We start from the raw sequence: 22,688 nt of genomic DNA, 5'->3' as shown, positions 1-22,688 counted from the left end.
GTATGTGATTCACATAATAAGTTTTGTAATAAGATACTAATTAAGCCATACGAATAACTTAAAGCGAGTTTATCAGGGATTACAAGGCAAACCAACTCCTAAGTTGTTTTAGCAACATTTTTGGTTTCTGCGCTGAATTTTGTTATAAGGCCTGGAAAAACAGAGTTGATAACGGATATTGTTGCTGCTGCCGCCCTCTCGTGGCCAATGAGTAATACTTCACGAGGGAAAGTAAATGCTGTTTAAAACATTCGATCGTTTAATGAAAGTTTAATTAGTTTTTTTTCATTTTATATTAATTCATAATTTCAGATTCTTCTACTAATTTTAGAATACGAATAAAACCGCTAATATACTTTAAGCAAACAGAAACAATATAACTAAAAATTCAGGATATAACTACGAATAATAAATTGTATAAAACAATAATAAATTGTATAAAACTGAGGTTTTAAGAATTTTGGGACCAGTGTGCTGTTGACAGTGTAAGTGGCTGTTTTCTAAATCGGATCCAATGACCAGGAACGGATTAAAGTGGCTCAGTTAGATATCGGAAGTTGAATTCGGGCTTCTCCAGAGGCGTAACAAGATGGTGAAGACGCTCAGCCGTTACAGACAGGTATTCGCATAATAGCCTAAAGTTTAATGCCATTTTCTTGTACAAAAACGTTGTTTTTCTTTTCTTTTATTTTTTTCAGCTTAACGAAAAAACTAAAACTAGTCTTATGCAACTCAACTGCTGTGTGGCGTGCATCCACAAGGCCCTAAGTTCCTTATGAGCATCTGAATACCAGGTGAACGCAGCTGCAGACCATTCTCAACTAAGCATATCGTAATTAAGTACCAAAGGAATCCGATGGGGGTGCATGCGCAGAAAGTTTCTTTCAAAGTTTTTGACTCCACCTAATTTTACACACCGACAGGGCTACATATGGAATCTCCGCTATCATTTATAAGAATATAGCTACGTTTTCACAATGCAAGCGTCCAGCCGAGCCATTAAGAAAAAAAAAAAAAAAAAAAAAGGTGGTGCCATAGCTAAAGAACTTCTACAGAAACATATAGACAACATTCTTTCAACTCTTTCCCCCCTCTCATCAGCCCCTCACTTTTTGGTGAAGAAATTCCATTCTCGTTGAGAAACGGTGAAGAATGTTTCCTTTATCATAATTACATAGCGAGCTCGACTTTTGTTTAGTGAATAATTAACACAGGAAATAGGCGGAGAGACAGGGCGTAAGTGTTTCATGGTTTTGATCTAAAAACCTGTATACGTAGGCTTGCAAAACGGTTGGAATTATAATGTCATGTATTCAGGTCCCATCTTTCCTGCCAAAATAATTTCGGTTAGCCATAAACGCGCAGGAAACGACAGAGGTGGCGCGCGCGAAGCGCACGTGCGGACCATCCGAGGTCGAGGTCAAGTCTTCTTATGAGTAACACCTGCGCTCAGGAGCTGCGGCTATGCTCACTCACCCCCCCCTTTTTTCCCATCTACCGCAGCATCCCCCCCGTTCCTTCACCGTCTCCAAAACTCCCTCCCTCGTGCAATGCACGCAACGCCATTGTTTACGGCCCACCAGCAACAATAGAGTCGAGTTCACGGAGAACGAGGTGACCTGACATAATCGCTGGGTGGCTGTTCAACTATGGCGTCTCCTGCTGTGATTTCGATAATTAGTGATGGTTTAATTCATTACGTTATTTGTGGGGGGGGAGATGAGATGGGGAAGAGTTGGCCGTGAGTACACGGGAGCAGAAGTCCATTTGGAATTTCTTGTGTCCGCCTTTTTTTTTTTTTTTTTTTTTTGGGGCCATTTGGCTTTATTTACACCCATCGCTATGAATGAACTGGCTTCCTGAGTGTGCGAAGAACAAACAACACCAACCGAGAATGGAAGTGGATACGTTACCACGCATCCCTTTACAGAACCAGAATGTGGGAGGGAATAAAATAATTATATATTAAAAAAAAAAGAAGAAGTAAATTAAACTCGTAATTGGTTGAATGTTTAATGTCTTGTTCTTTTCTACACTGGGTGTAACGTAATTTTTATTCATCCGCCTTTTAATTCTTCACAATTATTTAAATTAAAAATACCGAGAATTCTACTGAAATTCAGGCTACCAGGTGGCGGTGTGTGTTACTGGTCCAAGTAACACGTGCAGATAATCCATCATTTTTCAGAAACTCAGCCAGCAATAACTGCCCCCCCCCCATCACATCTTGAGGCACGAGATCTTTGATCGTGACATATACAACTAAAGGAGTTAAAAGTAATCGATTTATTTCAGGCTACATTGATTCCTCAGAAGACCACATGATCAAACATCGTTATTCACTCTTAAATGACAGTTAAAACTTCCCAATGATAATTTCAGTGTTGGCAGTGCCACCATGAGACTCTAGCTCCGTCTTCTGGAATATATTTTTCACTTGAAACTGCAGACTTATTCCAACAATGGCCAAATTATAGAGATGCACTTTTTAAAATAGTGGTTTTGCAATTTTTGGTTTGTAACTTAATCAAATACGCAAAGCTTAAAGATTCCGTTTACTGTATCTAATTGATTTATATATTTCCTGCATTCGGTTACTGACGTTGTGAGCAATCTCTGGATGCTTTATGTCGTTGGCAGATGTTTCATGCAGTTGTGAAATACTGGGTGGGAAGAAACTACATTTCAACTGTTTTTTTTTTTCCCCTTCGCAAGACGGGTTAGTCGACATAAAATGTGCTTTTCTTCCGTCAATTAGAAAGGTATTTCCTGTCAGTTGTAATGGAATTCAAACCTGCAATATGTCAAGGGTTTTTTAAATAGCGTTGTTATTTGTTATTCATCAATGCAATCCCACTTGAAGCGAAGAGTTAATGCAGAAACAAGGATGGTGTTAGCAGGATTATTTCCATTTCTAAATACTGTAATCCTTTTAGATCATGAATGACCTAGTAGGATCATTTAATATCATAATGTCCCAATTAAAGAATCCTCTCGTTGCAAAGTTTACTTAAACAACATTCCCAAAATGATTTTGCTGATCAGGTAGATCATTCACACCTCCGTAGTCTCTGATAATCCGTTTATATTACATGTTTTTCTATTATGAATCTCTCTCTTCACTGGAGACTCTTTCCAACTGTGGATTTGCTTGTAGAGAGTATGACTATTGTGGATCCTCTGTACAGGATGTTTCCCTGTTGTAGATCTCTCCCAACAGACACTTTTCCTATTAGAAATCTCTTGCCATTGGATGCGCTTTCCTATTAGGGATTGCTCACTACTGAATTTCTTTCCCTATTAGGAATCCCTTCCCATTGGACCCGCTTTATTGTTACGAATCAATCCCTATTAGATATGGTTTCGTATAAGACTCCTCCTGCATATATTTCTCTTTTAGAGGCGCCTCCGTAGCCAGGTGGGAAGGAGCAGCAGTGCGTAGCACACGCTTCTTGATTAGACCGGGGTTCGAGCCCGTCACCACCAAATACGGAGGATGCGGAAAGGTCACGAAATGACCACCGCATATCCCGGAGCAATATGGCCTTAGTTGCTAATGCTCCTAAAAACCAAAATAACAAAAAATAACAAAAATTTCTCTTTTAGAGAACTCTGCCTAGTGAATAAGATCCTTATTAGCAATCTCTCTCTCTCTGCTAAATACGTATCTCTATTAGGGATCTTGTCCCTTCCGGATGTTTCCCTATTATGAATCTTCTTCCCTACCGTATGTTTCCTTATTATAGAACACTCCTTCTCTGCTGTATATTTCCCTATTAAGGTCTCTAGTGGATACTCTACGATATCTCCCTGATAAATACATGTTCCTAACAGGATTTCTTCCCACTGAATATTTCCCTATTAGGGATCTATTTCCATTGAATATATTTCCCTATTTTGAATCCCTTCTTCCCTATTTCATAGTTTTCTTATGTTAAGAATCCCCGCCCTTCCCTACCGTATGTTTCCTTATTAAGGATCTCTTCCTAGTTGAAATGCATCCCTATTAGCGATTTATCTCTGCTAAATATATATCCCTATCGGAGATCTCCTCCCATTGAATATGTATCCCACGAAATCCTTCTTCCCTGCACTATATGTTTTCCTATTAGGAATCGCCCCCTAGTGGGTATGCATCCATATTAGCGATCCCTTCTTGTTAAATACGTATCGCTTTTAGGGATCTCTTCCCATTGAATGTCTCCCACTATGAATATCTCCTCATTAGACATGATTATCTATTAGGGATTTATCCCTATTGAATGTGCTACTCCAGAGAACTCGCGCTCCTGCCGGATATGTTTCATTATTATGGATCTCTCCCTATTAGATGTTTCCATATTAGGGATAATTAGGTATTATATATTTTTTTAATTTTTGCAAATGAAATGGAAGCTCAAAATTTATTAATGAAACCACTCAGAGAGCATACCTGACAACGTCTTATTTTATAGTGATATCATCTGTCAGCTGATATTTTTCCATCTATCAGTCGTTGATATATTTAGGGAAAACCGCTCTAAGAGACACAATAGCTAGAAATTATGAGCATCACAATTATTTTCTTCAAATATCAATAAAAAGTTATGGCTATAAAGTCTAGGAATTGTTCCTAATATAGTGTTCTATGAAACTATAGAAACAAAAATAATACACACACATGCGTATAATTGCGTGTCTTTCGTACATTTGCTGCTCACTTCTCCACACGCCTACCAGCACACCGCTTGTCAGAAAGCCTGCATTGCGTCATTGGATTATGTAGCACTGCGCGTGCATCACCTGTGCCTCTAACACGCTCAACGCGAGAGATCAAATAAACACTGATCAGAGCGCTCTCTGGTGTTAAACGAGCGAATTTTTACCAATGCGTTTTTCTAGTACGCGGTACAATTATAAGGTTTTAAAGCTAAAATCTCGAAAGATAACTTTGGAATTTTAATTTTAATTCAAACGAACTTATAATAGCTTTTTAGTGATAAAAATTATAATCGTTTGAGAGGTTGGCAGCGAAATAAAGAAGATAAAAATATGTATTTTTATCTCAAACGTTTATTTAGAGAAATATTTAAATTTTTTTTTTTTTTTTTAGAGAAATCTCTTTTTAGGGATGACACGATACAACCGTAACTAAAAGAAGCGCAGCAGTAGTTGATAAAAATCGTAGAATTAATTTTTAAATAATTGAATATTTGGGCATTTAATACACAATTTCAGATATGCGGAGAAATATTCAAAAAAAAAAAAAAAAAAAAGGGCTAATTCGTATTGACAGAATCAACCACGAAGTGAACTAATTTGTTAGAGTGGTGAAGTCCATCTCGGTGCGTTATTAATTAGCAAACATCTGCTCAGAGGTGATGCATCATAAGGCCAGAGAAAGAGGCGAAGGGACTGGATGCATTACGATGATAGTGAACTCCGCTTCCATCAAATGCCAGCTGCGAGAGAGAGAGAGAGAGAGAGAGAGAGAGAGAGAGAGAGAGAGAGAGAGCATGGCTCGTAATAATGACAGTACCTCTCATTACACCAATGCAGTGTATAATAAGCTATCGCTTGGTCTCCTTAGAGCATTATTCGTCATGCTCGAGCAAGGCTGCTCATTATTAACTCGTGCGCCTAACAATATTGTTGGGAATGAGCTAAAGCTCTTTTATCTGTTGCGTGTGTCAAGATTATGATCCCTTGGAGAATCGCATGCAGTCCGTCCGGAGACACTGTTATGACGTTGCTTGCAATGAAAAGTACACATTAGCCAGTCGTGTATCATCCCTAATAGGGTTGCCTTCTGATTGGTTGGCAAAAACAAGACGTCCGCTGCTCCACTTTGAAGGACAGAGCAATTTAATGATTTTAATCACCTTAAGTTGCTCGCTATCACGACTCTGTTACAAATAAAAGGCCAAATATATATATAGATTTCATCCTGAGCGATGTGCGCCTCCAGCTTATATCGGAGAAACCATAAAGTTTATTAATTGACTTTCTAATGGCGCGTTCGGGTTCGTTTATTGGCGTCATATTCTCATCGGAGTCAACCGAGGTAATAAATTTATAAAGAGAAACCAGGGGATGCTCTCGATATGTAATCATCCCGTATAAAATGATGAAACTTCCACGGTCCGTGTTATTAGAATCCATGTTCCGATGGTAGAATGGGTGTTATACGGTGGACTAATATAGTCATTTTGAATCGTAGAAATGGACAAGAGGCTCGTAGGGCAGAGAGCACGTAACTAAGAGAAGGGGAAGAAGAAGATCTAAGGGAATCGTCCTTAGATCAAACTTTAAGGTCAAAAAGGTCCAAATTTGCATACAGCGAGATCCCAACTAGAGGGATGCTTGATGTACCTTTGATGGTCATTAGAATCTCTCGTGTCATCCATGCGACATGCGTGTTAGCTTCTTCTCGCAACAGAAATTAGCCTATTCAATACTTCTGGTCCTCTTGGTCCTCTTTTAAAAAATACTTTATATTTGTCTTGTGTCTGGATCGTAACGTCTAATCCATTAATCATCTGCGATGAATAATGGACGAAATGGACGAAAAACAGACCTTGTGGACAAATAAAAATAATGAAGGAAATGGTCATCATAATACACGAAAAAAAAACTTTAATTATTTTCCATGTGTCTTTGATGAATCTACATATGCATCTACATCACTTTGCAAACATGCGTTCAAACGGTATGGTCCATCTGTCCTCGTTCTTCTTAATGGTCAATAAGTAACAGATGCATTTGGTCTTCCTCTTCCCAGTCATTCAGTACAATCATCTTGCTTCCTTAAAGTATCTTCAGCTGAATACCAATTCCGTAATTAATGCATCCAGTCAGTGAACTTGTTGGACAGGCTCCAGTGTCACTTTAATCACTTTGTCCAAGCTTCACATATCTTTGCCTTATTGCATACGAAATATTGTTTGAAGACACCAAAGAAAATCATGCTTTACTTTCTACGCAATTGGAACAACTGGGTTCAATAACTACCTTTATGCTACTAACTCGGTACCTCTATCTCTACCACGTGATATCCTTACCGTGCCACTGAATCCTCTTAGATCGCACAGTATGGACAGTCCCTGAACGTTTCGAACACCCCAGTATAATAAATGAGATTTTTTACAGTAGATTAACAATATATTTTTAATGTAAAGTTTCTGTGTAAATCGCTTTGTCTGTTTTTTTTCATTTGAGACATTTTGCAATTTAAACCGCAGCCACTTAAACTGAAATGGCAAGTCATAAGTGCGATTAGAATGAATTCTACTCCATGGCCATGATGGTTAGTTTCGATAGGATCTGGCATGAGAGTTTTAACAACCAAGTATGATTTAGAAGCCCCAATCTCGAGTCCAAATCGTGGAGAGGAAACATGTTAGCTCTAAAGAATTGGAGAATTCTGGGTATCTGACTGTTTGGTGCAATAACAAATTACAATTTTCAGCAATGGAAAGCAACCTTTAGAAATACTGCTTCTTTTCAGTTCACGAGTGTTGTTTTCTCAGTAGGTTAAACTATAATCCCATCTTGATACAAAGGCTCCATTTCCTAGTTTGAGTAGGCTGTAGAAAACTTTCCAAAAAAGAAACACCAGTTAGATTCACTCACACGTTTATCGTTAGGATGAATTCCTGAATGTTTTTTAAAAACTTGTGTCGTTTCATTTTTGAACCGAAACAACTAAAGCTGCGACTAGTCAATGCATTCCTTCCATAAATTGGGTGTATTCTATGGTCGCTTTGCCTGTTTGGGGAAATCGTATAACCCTTCCAGGAGGATGGCTATTACGGTGTAAAAAATTCCATAAAAATTCCTCCAGGGTTGAGAAGACTCGAATCCAGACCTTTTCCACACAGTTTAAGAAGACTATGATGGTAACCACGATGTTACCCACGAGGGTATGAGAGTGGCAAACGTTGAGGAAGAGCAGCAGTTCATGAGCTTTGGTTCCATGCAGAATAACAGAAGCTGTTTTATTAAAGTCCCTGGACAACATCATACATACTCTTCCCATTGCTTTGCTATTACGTCGAAGGCTTCGCACCGTGCGTAGCCGAGAAATTTTGTCACTTAGACAGGAAGATGCAGAAGTGAGATGTGCCTATTATCTTTAGCGTGAATGTCCATCCGTGTTGTAAGAATTTTACAATATGGACGGACAGTCATGCTGAAGATAACAGGTAATATTCAGCCAATTCACGTTGCTAGTACACGACCGTGCAATGGTTGCCACGACCAGGGTGCATGGTTTGTTCTGGGGGCCCTTTCTTTGTGTGCCCCAGATTTCTACTGCTCCGAATCTAATAAAATTTTGGAGGGACAGACAAATCTTTCTGAAAGAGCGAAATATAAAACTTTTACGAAAAACCATCCGATAAGAGTCGAGTTATTACGTGTGGACAGACGGACGGACATGGTAAAGACAATTGACGCTTTTCGCATATATGGTTGGTGCGTTGTATCAAAACTTTGAACCATGTTGGAGCATTAAATTAACCGTTTAGACAGAACAGCTTGTTAAGTTCGCATTTTTCAGTCTTGCTTTTAATACACCGAATTCTCGCACAGAAAAAACTGAATTTCGAAAGGCAATTGAATAAGGATACAGCATACTCTAAAGGCACGTGTATACAAAAGATTTGTTGAGAAAACACGCGTAGGAATTTTTAATAAAGAAAATCTGTGTCGATCAAATGAAATCCTTTGTCAATCCCACATTCTTTTTCGGCAAAAGAGGGGAAGGGGGGATTTGCCGCTTGTAATAACCTCTGCCCCGACTTTGTTCCATCCCTTCACCTACGAGGTCAGTGCGAAATGACATCACGCCTACAGACAAGCCCGGAATTAATCCGGACAAGGTTATTTAGGCAAAAGGCGTGAGAAATAAAATTGTGTCAGTACTAGTTGTTCCATGATTCAGGTAGGGAGACGATGCACGTTTTTCTCCTATATGGGGGGCAGGAAGGGGAGAAGAAAGTGACGACAAGGAAGAAAATGGAAAATATTCCCTTATAATATTATGTGGATGCCCAAAAACCTGTTTGACACTAAAGAGGGAAATTTTATTCCAAGATCGGACCGAGCGCAAGCACGGAAATGGGACGAAATAGGAGGGTCTGAATGTTTTATTTGCTGCGAAGAGACAAGGGAGATGGTACAGGGAAGGAAACACGATGAAATATAATAGAAAAGTATCACTCTGAAACTAAGTTGATCACGACATTGTTTCTGGGACAAAGAAATACTAGGAATCCAGGATGCCCATTTATTTAGTATGAAATCTGTTGAAACAACCGGATTCCTGCTTAGTTTCTGATGTCACATGAACATCGAAGTCAAGGTATCCATCCAAAACAAAACCTTTTTTGTTTTCGATGGCAAAAAAAGTTAAGGGGGAAAAATGACGGGTTTTTTTTTTAAGTTTTTATTTGGATGTTTTCATGGATCAACAGCAGGCACAATAGTCGTTGAACTAATGTGATTTAAAGGGTCGTCACAGATGAACCCGACCAAGGATTTCATTCTACTTTTAACACCAACACGGAAACATTATCCAAAATCATAATATGTACTCGAATTGAGACAAGGTTTTTATCCATTGAATACCTTGCTCATTGCCACACGATGGAAGCAATGTGCTTTTATCGTATTGCAAGGATGGTGTAAGCAAATCAACTGATTGTTTCATTTAAATGGAGAAATAACTGGAAACAGATACCACTCTGCTAAATAAACTTTGGGTTTCAAGATACATTACATCTGACCACTTGTTTAAAACTACTGCTCCATGATATGCGCACGAATAAGAAGACACTGAATAGGCTTAAAATTCCATAGGCACAACTGTCACATCACTGAAATCCACCAAGATGGAGAACTCAAGAATCCAACCAATCCTAACGGGTTTTGGGAATCCACCTAAACCTGAGTGCTCTTGCAATTTCTTCTCAAGATCAAGTACTATCATTTAGCGTCAAATACTTCCGTGGTAGTGAATTCTAGAGCTTGCCTGCCAAGTATGAATTGAATTCTGTCAATTAGGTTTCTTCAGAGGTATACGTCAAAATGGAAAGAACATTGACTCCAGGGAAAACAACGTTACTCTGGATCGACAGGCACGTGGCACATAGCTAGTGCCAGTGTAGGGAGGGCTAGTGGAGCGAGATTATTTAAGTTTAAGCTGGGGAAAATATCAGAATAGTTTGTATGTTTCTTGAACTTGAGAAATAAACGGAAGAAACTTCCCCTCACCACAAAGAGGGGGTCCTAAGACATCCCAAAACCCACCTCTGTTCTGGGGTGTCCCAATTTTTTCTCATTTACAATTTTATTCCATTTTCTACATAAATTTTAAGAAAAGTAATATGATATCTGCTCTATCGGTGTCTTAAGTACAAATCTATTGAATTATTTATTGAAACCGTTCGTTATTATTGTTTTTTATTTCAAGTATTGTTAGGGGCAGTGAGTTCACGAATTAGACTGCCTATTATGCATTCCAATTTTCCTTAATTACAAAAAATACTTGTTGCTTCATCGTCACTTATATTACCTCTCATCATCAATGCTGTTAATGATATCGACGATGGAATAACCGAGAGGAGGTTGAAATTTTCAGATGATACGGTTATACAAGTCAATGATGAGACCGCATTGGAAGTGTGTTCAAACTTATCCTGAGTATACCCCTATGCAAGATGAGAAACACCGCTGCCATCATTCTGGAAGTGAATCCCGTTTTTGGTCTTCGCGGCATAACCCTGACAACCACATCTATCTTTTCTTTCATGTATCCCGAGTCATGTCTTTGAGGTTATGATGGACATTAAAACGACATCCAATATTCTTATATTTCAGGAATATTAAAGCAACATGAATAGTCAAACTACTAGAACAAACTTACGTGCGAAAGATCTAAATGGCCCAAAAACTTCCTCACTAATTTCACAAATATTTGTGGTTCCAATGATGTCTTAATCTCAATGATGTCTGTTTCCATCTAAAAACTGCTAAACCTTGTTCTTTTTAGACGCATTAGCATATATGCGTAAAGCGCCTAATGTCATCACCTATTGTCCGCCAGCTTGTAATAATCCAACGCCAGTAGATGGATTTTCATAAAATTTCATTTGGCTCTTTGAGAAAGATTAGTCGAGCCACCACAAATTTCCTTAAAATCGGAACAAAATTCCAGCAGTTATAATTCTTTGTCTGTTCCGTCAGTCCGCGTCTAATAACTCGACTCTCATTGAACTGATTCTTATAAAATTTCATATTTGACTCTTTCAGAGCTATCTGTCGAGTCCTTCCAAATTTCACTATAATAGAACCAATAGAAATCCTGGAATTAGTATTTCTTTTTTCCATGCATATACCGTACATTGAAGGACCGGATATGTATGATTGTTGCCATGCGCTGATTGGAAGATGGAATTGGAAATATGGCAGATGCTCAGAAACGAAATGCCCTCGGTTTGTGCTTAAAACAGGTTGCGCTTTTCGACCGTTCAAAGATAAAGGTAAACTGGAGCCATTATCAATCCACCGCAGGATGGAAGCCTCCTCAACGACTCATGTTGAGGGAAAGGGACCATAATCTGCCAAGCTGGTCCAGTGCGAGTTGGCAGATCGATAGTATTTAGCAGTCAGGAGCTTGAACCCCGGTCTACTAAAAGAGCGTGTACTTCTGCACTCCCGCTCCTGGCCACTCGGCTACAGAGGCCCTTTTGACCGTTTATATATATATATAAATCATGAATTATTACTGTTTGCCAACGCGCTTGAAATGTAACGCACAACTACAGGTTCAGGTAAGTGGCGCATTCTCAGTTGTCTTAATTATTTGCTCTATGATTCTTTTTCTTCAACGGCTGTACATGCGCATATGTCTATTAAGATTTCTTTTTCCAAGACTTCCTAATCTGGAACCTCTTCTTTTTGATCTCTGGCTTAAAGCCTCTCTTATCGTATTCCATCAAACCCATCAGTTGCTTCTATTCTAGCTCTGCACATTCTCAAAACTTTTAGCGGGATGCGGGGTGGGGGAGTTGTTCTGTAATATACGATACGAATGTCGTAGATTGCAGACTCTTAATCCACGGGTTCGTCACTTTTTATCTGAACCTTTTCCAGAAGATCCTCAAATGTGGCCTCCAAGACCTGAACACAATATTCTGAACGCGATGTCACTACCGTCTCATGTAAAGGGCCAATGACATCCTTTAGCTTACTTGCGAAGATCCTGTATATTATACTGAACATGACGTTTCTTCCTGGCCATTTGTTTACCACTGCATGGAAATTTTCGTACCTGACTGATTGGAACCCCAAATCCTTATCGTCCTGAATCACTTTTAACTCGATCCACACTAGCTTAAACGTAACTCGTGGATTTCAGTTCCCTAGTTTCAAAACCTTACATTTAGAAGCATTATACTTCAATTGTCATTCTTCAGATCGTTCATGAAACTGATCTAAATCATTTCGAAACAAAATGGCCTGGTTTGGTCATTAAGCATCCTTCCTAAGTTTAAATCGTCAGCAAACTTTGGCAACTTTCCCAACACTTCCCGATCAACATTATCGAAGAAGATAAAAAAAAAAAAAAAAAACGCAGGTGGCTCCAATACTGATCCCAGAGGTACTGCGCTTGATACACTGGTCCATCCTGAGAAATGTCTATTTATGGCTATTCTGATTCCTGTGTTTCAGCCAGCCATTGATCTAACTCATGATCGTTTCAGTAATCAAAGTTATTTCTTGCAACCAACTGTTTTATGATTTTATGATTTTTTCATAATTAGCTTAACTTGTCGAGCAAGATTTTTCTCTTGCCATAAACCCACGCTGTGATCCCATCGAGACAGTCCCTTACCAGTACCATCCTGATATGAATGGTACCTTAATGAATCAGGTCTTATTTCAGGAACACAGACTCCATTATCCTTACTACCGAAATTAAACTCAATTGTAGCAAAGATTATCACTTCTGCCATTCATTCAGGAGGGTTATCCTGGAGTCTAATAATAGTCTCATTCATTAACATCCTCAACGCGATGATGCACTCATATTTACCTTTTTTTTTTTTTTTTTTTTAACCGGATGTATTCCTTCCCTCCCGGACCCTTAACTTCGCTCAGCTGGAATGGTTTTTCCCATACACTTTTCACCGGGACTGATGTATCGCTTAATTTACAGCAGTCTAGGTGGTAGATGACTCTCATCAACCGGTACAATACCACCACTTTGCTTATTGGAGGCTTGAAGTGGTGGAACCTATGTTTAGTCTGCAGAGCAAAGTTCCGGCAACCCCCCCCCCCTAACTCTTCCACCATGCAGTATGACTGATGTCTTTTGAGGTTATGATGGACATCAAGGCGAGATCCAATCTTCCTTCCGAACCTATTGGTAACTCTCTAGGAGACTTCCGGATCAGCAAGTGTATAATCTTTCTGAATTTACTTTGCCAGGTAGTGACTGGAGGGAGTCCGAGTAGCGTGTCTGCAGGGGAAGGGCCTTGCTGATGCCACTTTATGTCAAGGAGATGGGTATATTCTTGCTATGTGTATCCATATCCAAAAATTTCATTACTTCGTACAGCATGTCCTTCCCACCTTTTTTTACTACTGAATACATAATGAATAGTCAAACTAATAGAACAAACTTATCTGCGAAAAGATCTAAACCTCCTAAACACCTCCACCTTCATTTCAAAAATAGACGTGGTCTCAGTTTCAATCTCAATGATATCCATTTTCACTTACAATCTGCCAAACCCCATATACTTTTCTGAGAGAATCCCAGTTATGGTTGATTAAACCACTGCTCATCTCAGTTGTCCAAATTATTCGTTGTATGGTTTCTTCCGCTTCAAAGGTGGTACTTGTGCATAGATCCGTTCTGATATTCCCTGTCAATGTAATAATTTGGAATCTCCTGTTTTCAATCTTCTCTGGCTTGAAATCTCTCTCTACCACATTCTGTCAAATTAATCTGCTACCTCTATCGTTCTCCCAACTCTACTAATCACTTGGAACTCTTTAACTTCCTCTCTTTGAAACTTGGCTTTCACGAGTCCAACTTTCCTAACTGCGATTAAAATTTCCTTGTTGATTTTAATATTCATAACTCCAGCTGGTTTCCGTTTACTCAGCTGGTAGAGATGCTGAGGCTTTGAATTACTAACGACCTCGCGCAGACTGTTCATTTACCTACCAGAATACCGGACAGTCCTAACCACGCAGCCAACACGCTTGATGTTTTTCTCACAAACAACCCTTCTAACTACACGGCGAGGTGAGCTATCCTCTAAGTACCTCAGATCACAACTTGGTGATGGTCTCTTCTCCAATGGTCATTCTCAACCTCGTGTTAATCTGTGCGGTAGCACAGTGGTATCGTCACCGTCCTCTCCACACCGGGTTGGAATCCCGTCGATGACGCGAGGAACTTTAATGGGCTTTTTTTCACTCCGTGGCTAAGATAATCGTCTCCGGTGTAGATAGCAAGGTTCCCCCCCTTCAAAAACTGGGTTTTTTCGTCTAGCAAAGCAGACAAATCGACCAGAGAACACACATGCAATTTACAGACAAAATAAATATATGGGTAGATGTAATCATTTACGGGTTATCATAATATCACAATCATTAACCTCGTGTTGTTTGGCATTACAAGACTGCAAAGTGAATGACCGCAAGATTTCTTTTCGTTGGTCGGATTATTGTTTCAAAACTTCTGATGTCAACGTTTGCTCAGAACGTGTCAGTGAAATTGTTTTTGTGCGGATGAAATCCTTTATTCCACATTCGCCCTTTATCTGAACATTGGTTTTCCAAAAAAATGTGGTAAGGATGTTCAAAATAAGAATATTGCATATCGCAATTAGCTTGTATCCAAATCTTCAGGTTCTTTTTCTGCCTACACCAAAGCTAGCAGCAATTGTAAAGCAGCAGTTATTAATCAGTCCAAACTAGATTTGAAGAGGCTAAGAGTAGAAAATTTGCTTCTTGTACAAATGGTAGTCAGCATTCTGGTCTCTTGCCAAAGCTACTGGCCGCAACTTTTGTCCATCTCTGCTCCCACCTCTGTCAAAATCAGATGGCTCTACTATCACTTCAGCCAAGGATAAAGCTGACCTGCTAGCATCCCATTTTTCCTCCAACTCCTGTATTGATGATCTTGGGAAGCCACCTCCTACCATTCCCAGTACACTCTATTCAGTGCCACCTGTGGTCTTCCGTGAAAAGGATGTCAGAACAATTTTGAACAATCTTAATGCTAAGAAAACTCCAGATCCTAATGGTAAATCACCACTTGTAAAATCTGTTCCCCTGAACATACTTCCGTTCTGTGTCGCCTTTTTTCACTTTCTTATTTCAAAGGCGTTTTTCCTTCAGTTTGGAAATTTGCTCATATACAGCCAGTTCCTAAAAAGGATGACAAATCTCTCCCATCCAATTATCATCCCATTGCAATTACTTCTACTCTTTCTAAAGTAATGGAGAAATGAATTAACCGCCAAATCAAACTATCTAGAAAACCTTCCGTCTGATCAACGACTGTCAGTATGAATTCCGTCAGTGTCGATCCACTGGTGATATTCTCGCTTATGTTACCCATCTTTGGACGAATTCAACGGAAACGTTTGGTGAAACTCGAGCAGTTGCTCTTGATATTTCAAAGATTTTTTTATCGTGTTTGGTACAAAGGTCATCTATATAAGCTTCCATCTTATGGTTTGCCAACTGTTTTTTTTTTTTTTTTTTTTTTGTAATTGGGTATTCAGTTCTCTCTGATCGCTCACTGCGGGTGATGGCAGTGTGACGGCTCTCTGTCTTCTAACTTCCCCGTGCTTACAGACCAATTTCCTTACTTGCTAATCTGGGAAAGTTATATGAACGTCTTCTGGCTCCCAGAATACTAAAGAAATTTGAGGAAAACCAACTATGCTCAAACTGTCAGTTTGGCTTCAAAAAAGGGAGGTCCACCGACGATGCTATTCTTACGGTGATGAACTTTATCCAGAATTCATCTTCTAAATATGTATTGGCAATTTTTGTGGACTTTGAGGGCGCTTTCGACTCCCTCTGGTGGGAGAGTGCCCTCAGGTCTTTAAGGCTGGCTAAATGTGATAATTATGTGTACAGGGTACTGAGATCATACTTTAATGAGAGATACATCATGGTCAAGGCAAAGCATCTGTCTTACAAGGCCCAGGTTTCGAGAGGATGCCCCCAGGGGTCGGTGTTGGGGCCTCTCCTCTGGAATGCCGTACTAGATCAGTGGCTCACGAAATCACACGAGGATTCTCTAAAGGTGGCCTACGCCGATGATCTCGTGATTGCCATAGAAGGAAGGTCACGTAAGGTATTAGAGGACAAAATTCAACCCATCTTAGATAATTTGGTGGCATGGGCTGACATCAACAAGCTCAAGATATCTCCGAGTAAAACGAATTTCATGACATTTAAAAACCACTTTAATTACGGAAGACCACCAAGAATTCGACTGAATGGTTTACAGATACCTTATGTTCCTCAAAACAAATATCTTGGCATAATTCTTGATGATTCTTGAAATTCTTGGTGACATGAGGGAGAAAGGCCAAACCTTTCTCCCTCATGTCACCAAACTGAAGGAAAAAATTAGATATTTTACTGCTTCGGTCATAAGAATCTCCAAAAGAGACTGGGGTTTGAATAAAAAGACCTTGAAACTATATTATAAAGCAATATTTCTGCCTATAGTTTCGTATGGAGCAGGTATTTGGCACCAGAACGTCGTTAAGGTGAAAATTAAAAACAAGTTACTATCAATTCAAAGGACAATGCTTCTGGCACTAAACAATGTCCCTCGTACAGTATCAAACAATGCCCTCCAAATTCTTGGAGGAGAACTGCCTTTAGATTTATTTATCTTATACCGTGGCATGATTTATAAACATAAGAAAGGACTGCAGGTATCTATTATGGGAATTACAACCGACCCAGTTAGTAACTTAAAGACAGAACGGAAAAGATTATGGAGTGAAATGATTAGTATTTGGCAAAGTAGATGGAATGAGTCTGTGCACGGCGAAGTCACAAAGAAGTATATTGAAAATGTTGAGTTTGCTTCTACTCAACCTTCTGTTTCGTGGTTTGCACCAAGCATGTTTACGACGTATTTATTAACAGGACATGGATCTTTGAGGGCCAAACTTTTCGACAGAGGTTTGGAGCCGGATCCTTTTTGCACCTGTGGTCAAATGGAGGACTGGATCCATGTTTTACTGTTTTGTCCGCAATATACAGACCATCGAGTATTGCTACTTAATCAGGTTCCAGGTCTAGCTGAGGACAACGTGAAAATACTAGTTGAGAACAAAACAAACTTTGAGACTTTCCAGAATTTTGCAGAATCGGTCTTTAAGAAAAGACTTCAACTAAGAACTCAAATCCAAAATCGAGTATAAATCTGACAGCTGAGCAGTTAATATAAATGTTGGTATCCCATTAAATATAAATAGGATGACTTGTCAGATATGTAAATTGAATTGTATTACTAGGATTTAGAGTCAAAATTTTATTATCTTTTGTACATATGTAAATATTTACTTCGTTTTTTTTTTTTTTTTTTGCTGGTTTCCAGGTTTGGGCAACCTGGGGACGGGATTGCTGGCACCCACCGGTATTGCACTATCTCCGGTGGGTGTGGGATTTGTGCCCATGGCACTAAAGGTAATAGTAGACCCAGGCTTGGCTGCTTGTGCCTGGGGGCAGGCAGCGGCTGCCTGGGTGTTGGCTGCTCCCTGGTGGCAAGGTGGACATACACAAGCGATAAAAAGCTTGCTGAGTTTCTGCACCACCACAGACGTGCAAGGTGGAGATGGGCTAAGGCCTGGGAGCCACCCTTGATACAGGTAATACACACACACACGTGTTCATATATAATATAGTATATATATAGGTATAATGAGAATGATAATGCTAATGTATATAAAATTGTATATATATATTCTCTGTAAGTTCTTGTATATAAAATGTAAAGAACTGTGTGTACAAATAAATGGAAAAAAAAAAAATGTCTTCTAACTTCTCCACTAATGCAGGTGTTCCCCAAGGTTCAGATCTTTCTCCCATTCTTTTTCTCTTGTTTATTAATCACCTTCATCCATTGACCTGAAATCCTATCCATAGTTTTGTTAATGATAGCACATTGCATTCCACCTTCGAGTTTGAGAAACCTTGCCCTTTCAAACAGATTCAACTTCTCGAATATACACCACCAATTCCTTAAATGCTTATCTCTAGGTAATTGTTCAGTGCGATAAAGATAACTGATTTCAACCTTTCTAAAACTCAATCCTATTTTATATCTCGGAAAAAGGGTCCTTCTGCTGCTATGCTTATATTTGATGACACTCAGATTTCTAGGCAAGATCATGTATTTCTATTGGGGATTACTCAGATTTCTAATCTCCCTTGGCATGTACTCATTACAAATATTTCTTCCTCTGAATCTAAAAAAACTGGGTTTCCTCTTTCGTTCTCAACGTTACTTTTCTTCCAAACAGCTGTTCACTCTGTACAAATCGCAAATCCGTCCTACCATGGAATATTGTTCTCACTTCTGGAACGATGCGCCATAAACTTCTATCTGACTTCTAGATTCAATTCAGAAGAGGGCAGTTAGGTTAATTAATGACCCATCTCTAACGAAGTCTCTCTCTACTTTGTCTCATCGACGCTCTGTTTCTGCTGCATGCCTTAACTATAGATACCTCCACAGCACTTTTCTTCTAAATTGGCTTCTATAAGTCCCACTCTCTTCCAAAGCAGTGAGGACTCGTGCTGCAATAGTCAACATCCTTTTACTGTTCAACTTCAAACTCACAGAACCAACTTTTCTTCTTCTCATTTACTCATTCAACTTCCGTTTTTTGGAACAAACTTCCTTCATACGTATTTCCTGAAAATTACAATCTACAGAAATTCAAGTCAGAAATATCAACAAGTATCTTCTTTCAAACTTCAGCCCATGCACGGTACTAAGTACTATAGGTTCTAATACTTCTCGTGTTTGGGGTTTTCATAAAAAAAAGCGGACTCTGTCACGAATCTCTCGCGATTCAAACGTTCTTTCAACTATAAAGATCGTTGAAAACTACATATTAAATAGTCTGGTACTTAAGCTGGAGTTTTTATTACTTTTCAGTTCGATCAAGCAAGGGTGACCTCATCTGGTTCACTCTTCTTTTTTATATTCATTTAGGAAAAGAACTAACCATTTTTAGTTCTCCTTGCCAATACTTCACCACTGGTTTTTGTGACAATGCTCATAGAAATCATGGTCTATAACAGTCCCATGTCTTTATCTTTTGCTCAATTAACCCTTTAACTCCTGCTGTCATTAACCTAGCCATCTTTCCTTTGGGTAACTTCTCCGCTGTATTCAGCCTCCAAGATGAATCCCTTGAATATTTCCCATGTTAAAGTCATATCCAACAACGTATAGTTATCTCTCCAGTTAACAGACCCGTAGAAATACCTCAATTCACCATATATTCCCCCCTCCCCTTTTAATTGAAAGCCGCAATTTTACTTTGGCAACAGAAATCTCTTGGAGAAAGTCAATATTATAATCACTTTTATAATAAAATAATGTGAAAAAGTACCAACAATTAATCAGTATGTTACAAAACTCAATAGTCGATTTCGTTTTTTTGTTCACCATTGGAAAATCGTAGAATAACTTTAACCTTGATAACTGATTTCATATTTAGGGGAAAATACACAAACAATAAACAACATTTTATTATTAATTTCCCAAATTATTTTAAATAGACTTAAAAGTTCTATATTTCGGCTAACGAAAGCAAACGATATTGAAAGGCGACCACAGAGCCCGATCCTACGAGAATCTGTTCGCATATCGGCCACCAGAGCCAGAATAACCAGTTGTCCAGAGGAATGTACCTCCCGAGTTAACAGCTCGACTTCTACAGCCCGTGTGTGGACCTCGCAATAGTATCGCTCGGCTTATAATTGCGACAGGACACGAATACACCAATTTCCACTGACCTGCTTTTTTCTCTTTCTTCCGATTCCACGGTGTAAGGTTAAACAGTTCGAATAGCGGCTACAGTGGCGCGCGCGAGCACACACACACGCACATACACACACACTCACAGCTGTGTTAGAGGCCTATATTCCGGTCTTGTCACGTAGCCTCTAACGAACTTAAACGAGACCAGCTATTGTATGGAAAACAGAGTGGTATGTGGCCTACTTTCTTTCCATCCCGCACATTCATAAGCGCGTGGCTTCCACTAGGGTCCATTGTACAATCGGCCTGTAGACTCACACCTTTGTTTGCTATCACGCAAATAACCATCCCCCCCGCTTTTCCGAAGCGTCCGCAGCTGGTGCTTCCCGGCTTATCACTTCACAAAATCACCATCACTGAGATCACATCCATTGAACATCAAAAGATGTTCCACTTTCTCTCTGGGTTATGAGGTTAGAACCCCTTCGCCTCTTTCGCCCCACCTCGGTCGACATTGTTCAGAGCCCCTCCTGCCTTAACGAAACATGGCGATGTTTATAGATTTCACATTCTTTTGGACTCTGGACACTGACTGACACGACCATACAATGGAGCTCAAGATGGCTACACGGTGAAAACAATTAAGAGAATTGTTCGCTGACAACTTTATGCATTTTATTGTGCAGGTAAGAAAACTAACACAACTGAGGAGGAAAGAGATTTGTCATGAATTCTAAAATGTTGAATGACACCAAAGAAACGCAACCATTAGAGGTGTCAAAGCACGATTTAAAAATATTTAGGTGATTGAATTTTTGAAGAAATAAGTTATTTTTTTGCTATCCTAATTAGAAAAATGCATTAAAAGTTGATCAACTATTGAACTTTGGCCCCGTCATAAATTACGAATATCTAAATGTTAAATTGTTCAGTTAATATTCTTTTTCACATTAAGATTTTAATATCCATTAAGATTCTTTAAGATTCTCAGAGACTTCACTATCTTTAATATTAATTTACTCAGAGCCACAGCTAGCTAATATAGCTACCTAGCTTGTATGTCCCTGAAAAGCCTTGGAAGAGCTCTGAGTCGCCACCTGTCACTCTTTCTAAAGGATCTAGATTCAGATTCTGTTGGCACCAGGAGCAGCTTCTTTAAGGCCTCTTCAATCACACACATCTCCAGCCATCTGGACATTGGGGACAAAAATTAGTTGACTGTCCAGTAATGGCTGATTTTGCACAAAGGCAACCAAGACCATAAGACATTATGAAAGGAGAGGAAAACAAAAAGACTTTCTCCTGTCTGGATGGAACTAGAATCCCAACGTTACCACACGGTGTGTGAAGACAGCGGTCGTAATCATTACTCTAGCAAAAACAGCCCACGATTAAAAAATAAATATACTTCGTGATGGTGATTTTACAGAAAAGACAAATCCAGCATCCAAGTACACTCTCTAGTCTACGCATTCAAAGTTTTTAGCCTACTTTTCGAAATGAAAGCTGGCTCCATTGCACCTGAGGCGGTGGTTTTATTCCGATCTTGTTTTAAAATGGCTGAAATCAAATTAAAAGACCATCCGCTCTGAAGTCATTGTTTGCAGCTCGATAGAAACTAAATTTACAATGTGTGGTGTTCTTCAAGGGTCTCGTACCGTTTTATTGTAGCTGAATTTGAGTTGAAAAGTAAACAAATGCGAGTTATCATTAACGTTACCAAGAATCTTAGATCAGATTATTTCAGTCGTTAAACCAAGCTGTGTACTTGTTCAATTTTAACTTCAAAAAGAAATAAACGCGCATCAAAATCGAACAAAGCATTTATTACTAAATGGGCAATATGTTGCTTTTGTAGTAGGGTTTTAGAAGCATTAGACTGTCAGCAAATTGCATGTTCTGTGGTTGATTTTCTGTTTGATGGATGAAAAACCAGAGTTTCCGGAAGATAAACGAAGCCCCCCCTCGCCTGAGACCAACTAACTCAGCCATGCTATTAAGCCCATAAAAATTCCTCACGTTATCGATGGGATTCGAACTAACTCGGGTCTTTTCTGCCTTGTGTGGGGAGGGCGGCGATTCCACCAAATGTGCTACTCAGGAGAGCTAAATGGGTAGTAACGCTTAACACCAGCTGTTGTTATAATTGTATTTTTCAACTGTATTTTATACCACGCATGTAAGACCCCCCCCCCACGATGATTATAGCTCCCTCTACTAACTTTCTGCGGCACTGTAATAATAAACAAATCAAAGAAAACTAATTCTGATCTGCAATAATGATCACGCTATTCAAATGTATGTCCAGCTGAACAGTAGAGCTCATTTTCTGATAATTACTTTTTGTTCTCTTTAGTTGTGCAAGAGAAGAATAGGGCATATCCTTCATCACAAATATACCTTAATGTCACCAGTATATAGAGCAACATGACGAATAAAACTCTACTTTTCATCGAAACTGATAAATCCCACTTTAAATGCTAATGTTGAGAGAATGAAATAAGCGATCTCCTGTCCCACCCCTCCCCTTAATTATTATGGAAGTGAATGCGACGTCATCCATTACTTTCACCTTTGAGACTGCGGTCGAAGGGAGGTGCAAACTGGATTAGTTTCTTGCCACTTCCAGCGCAAGTAGCATTAGAAGTCTTCCTTATTT

This window comes from Mastigoproctus giganteus, chromosome 1 (assembly GCF_048544385.1).
Source record: "Mastigoproctus giganteus isolate SK-2022 chromosome 1, ASM4854438v1, whole genome shotgun sequence".
In the NCBI taxonomy this organism is placed as follows: domain Eukaryota; kingdom Metazoa; phylum Arthropoda; class Arachnida; order Uropygi; family Thelyphonidae; genus Mastigoproctus; species Mastigoproctus giganteus.
The sequence above is the reverse complement of the archived record's forward strand: the minus strand, read 5'-3'. Positions refer to the sequence as shown.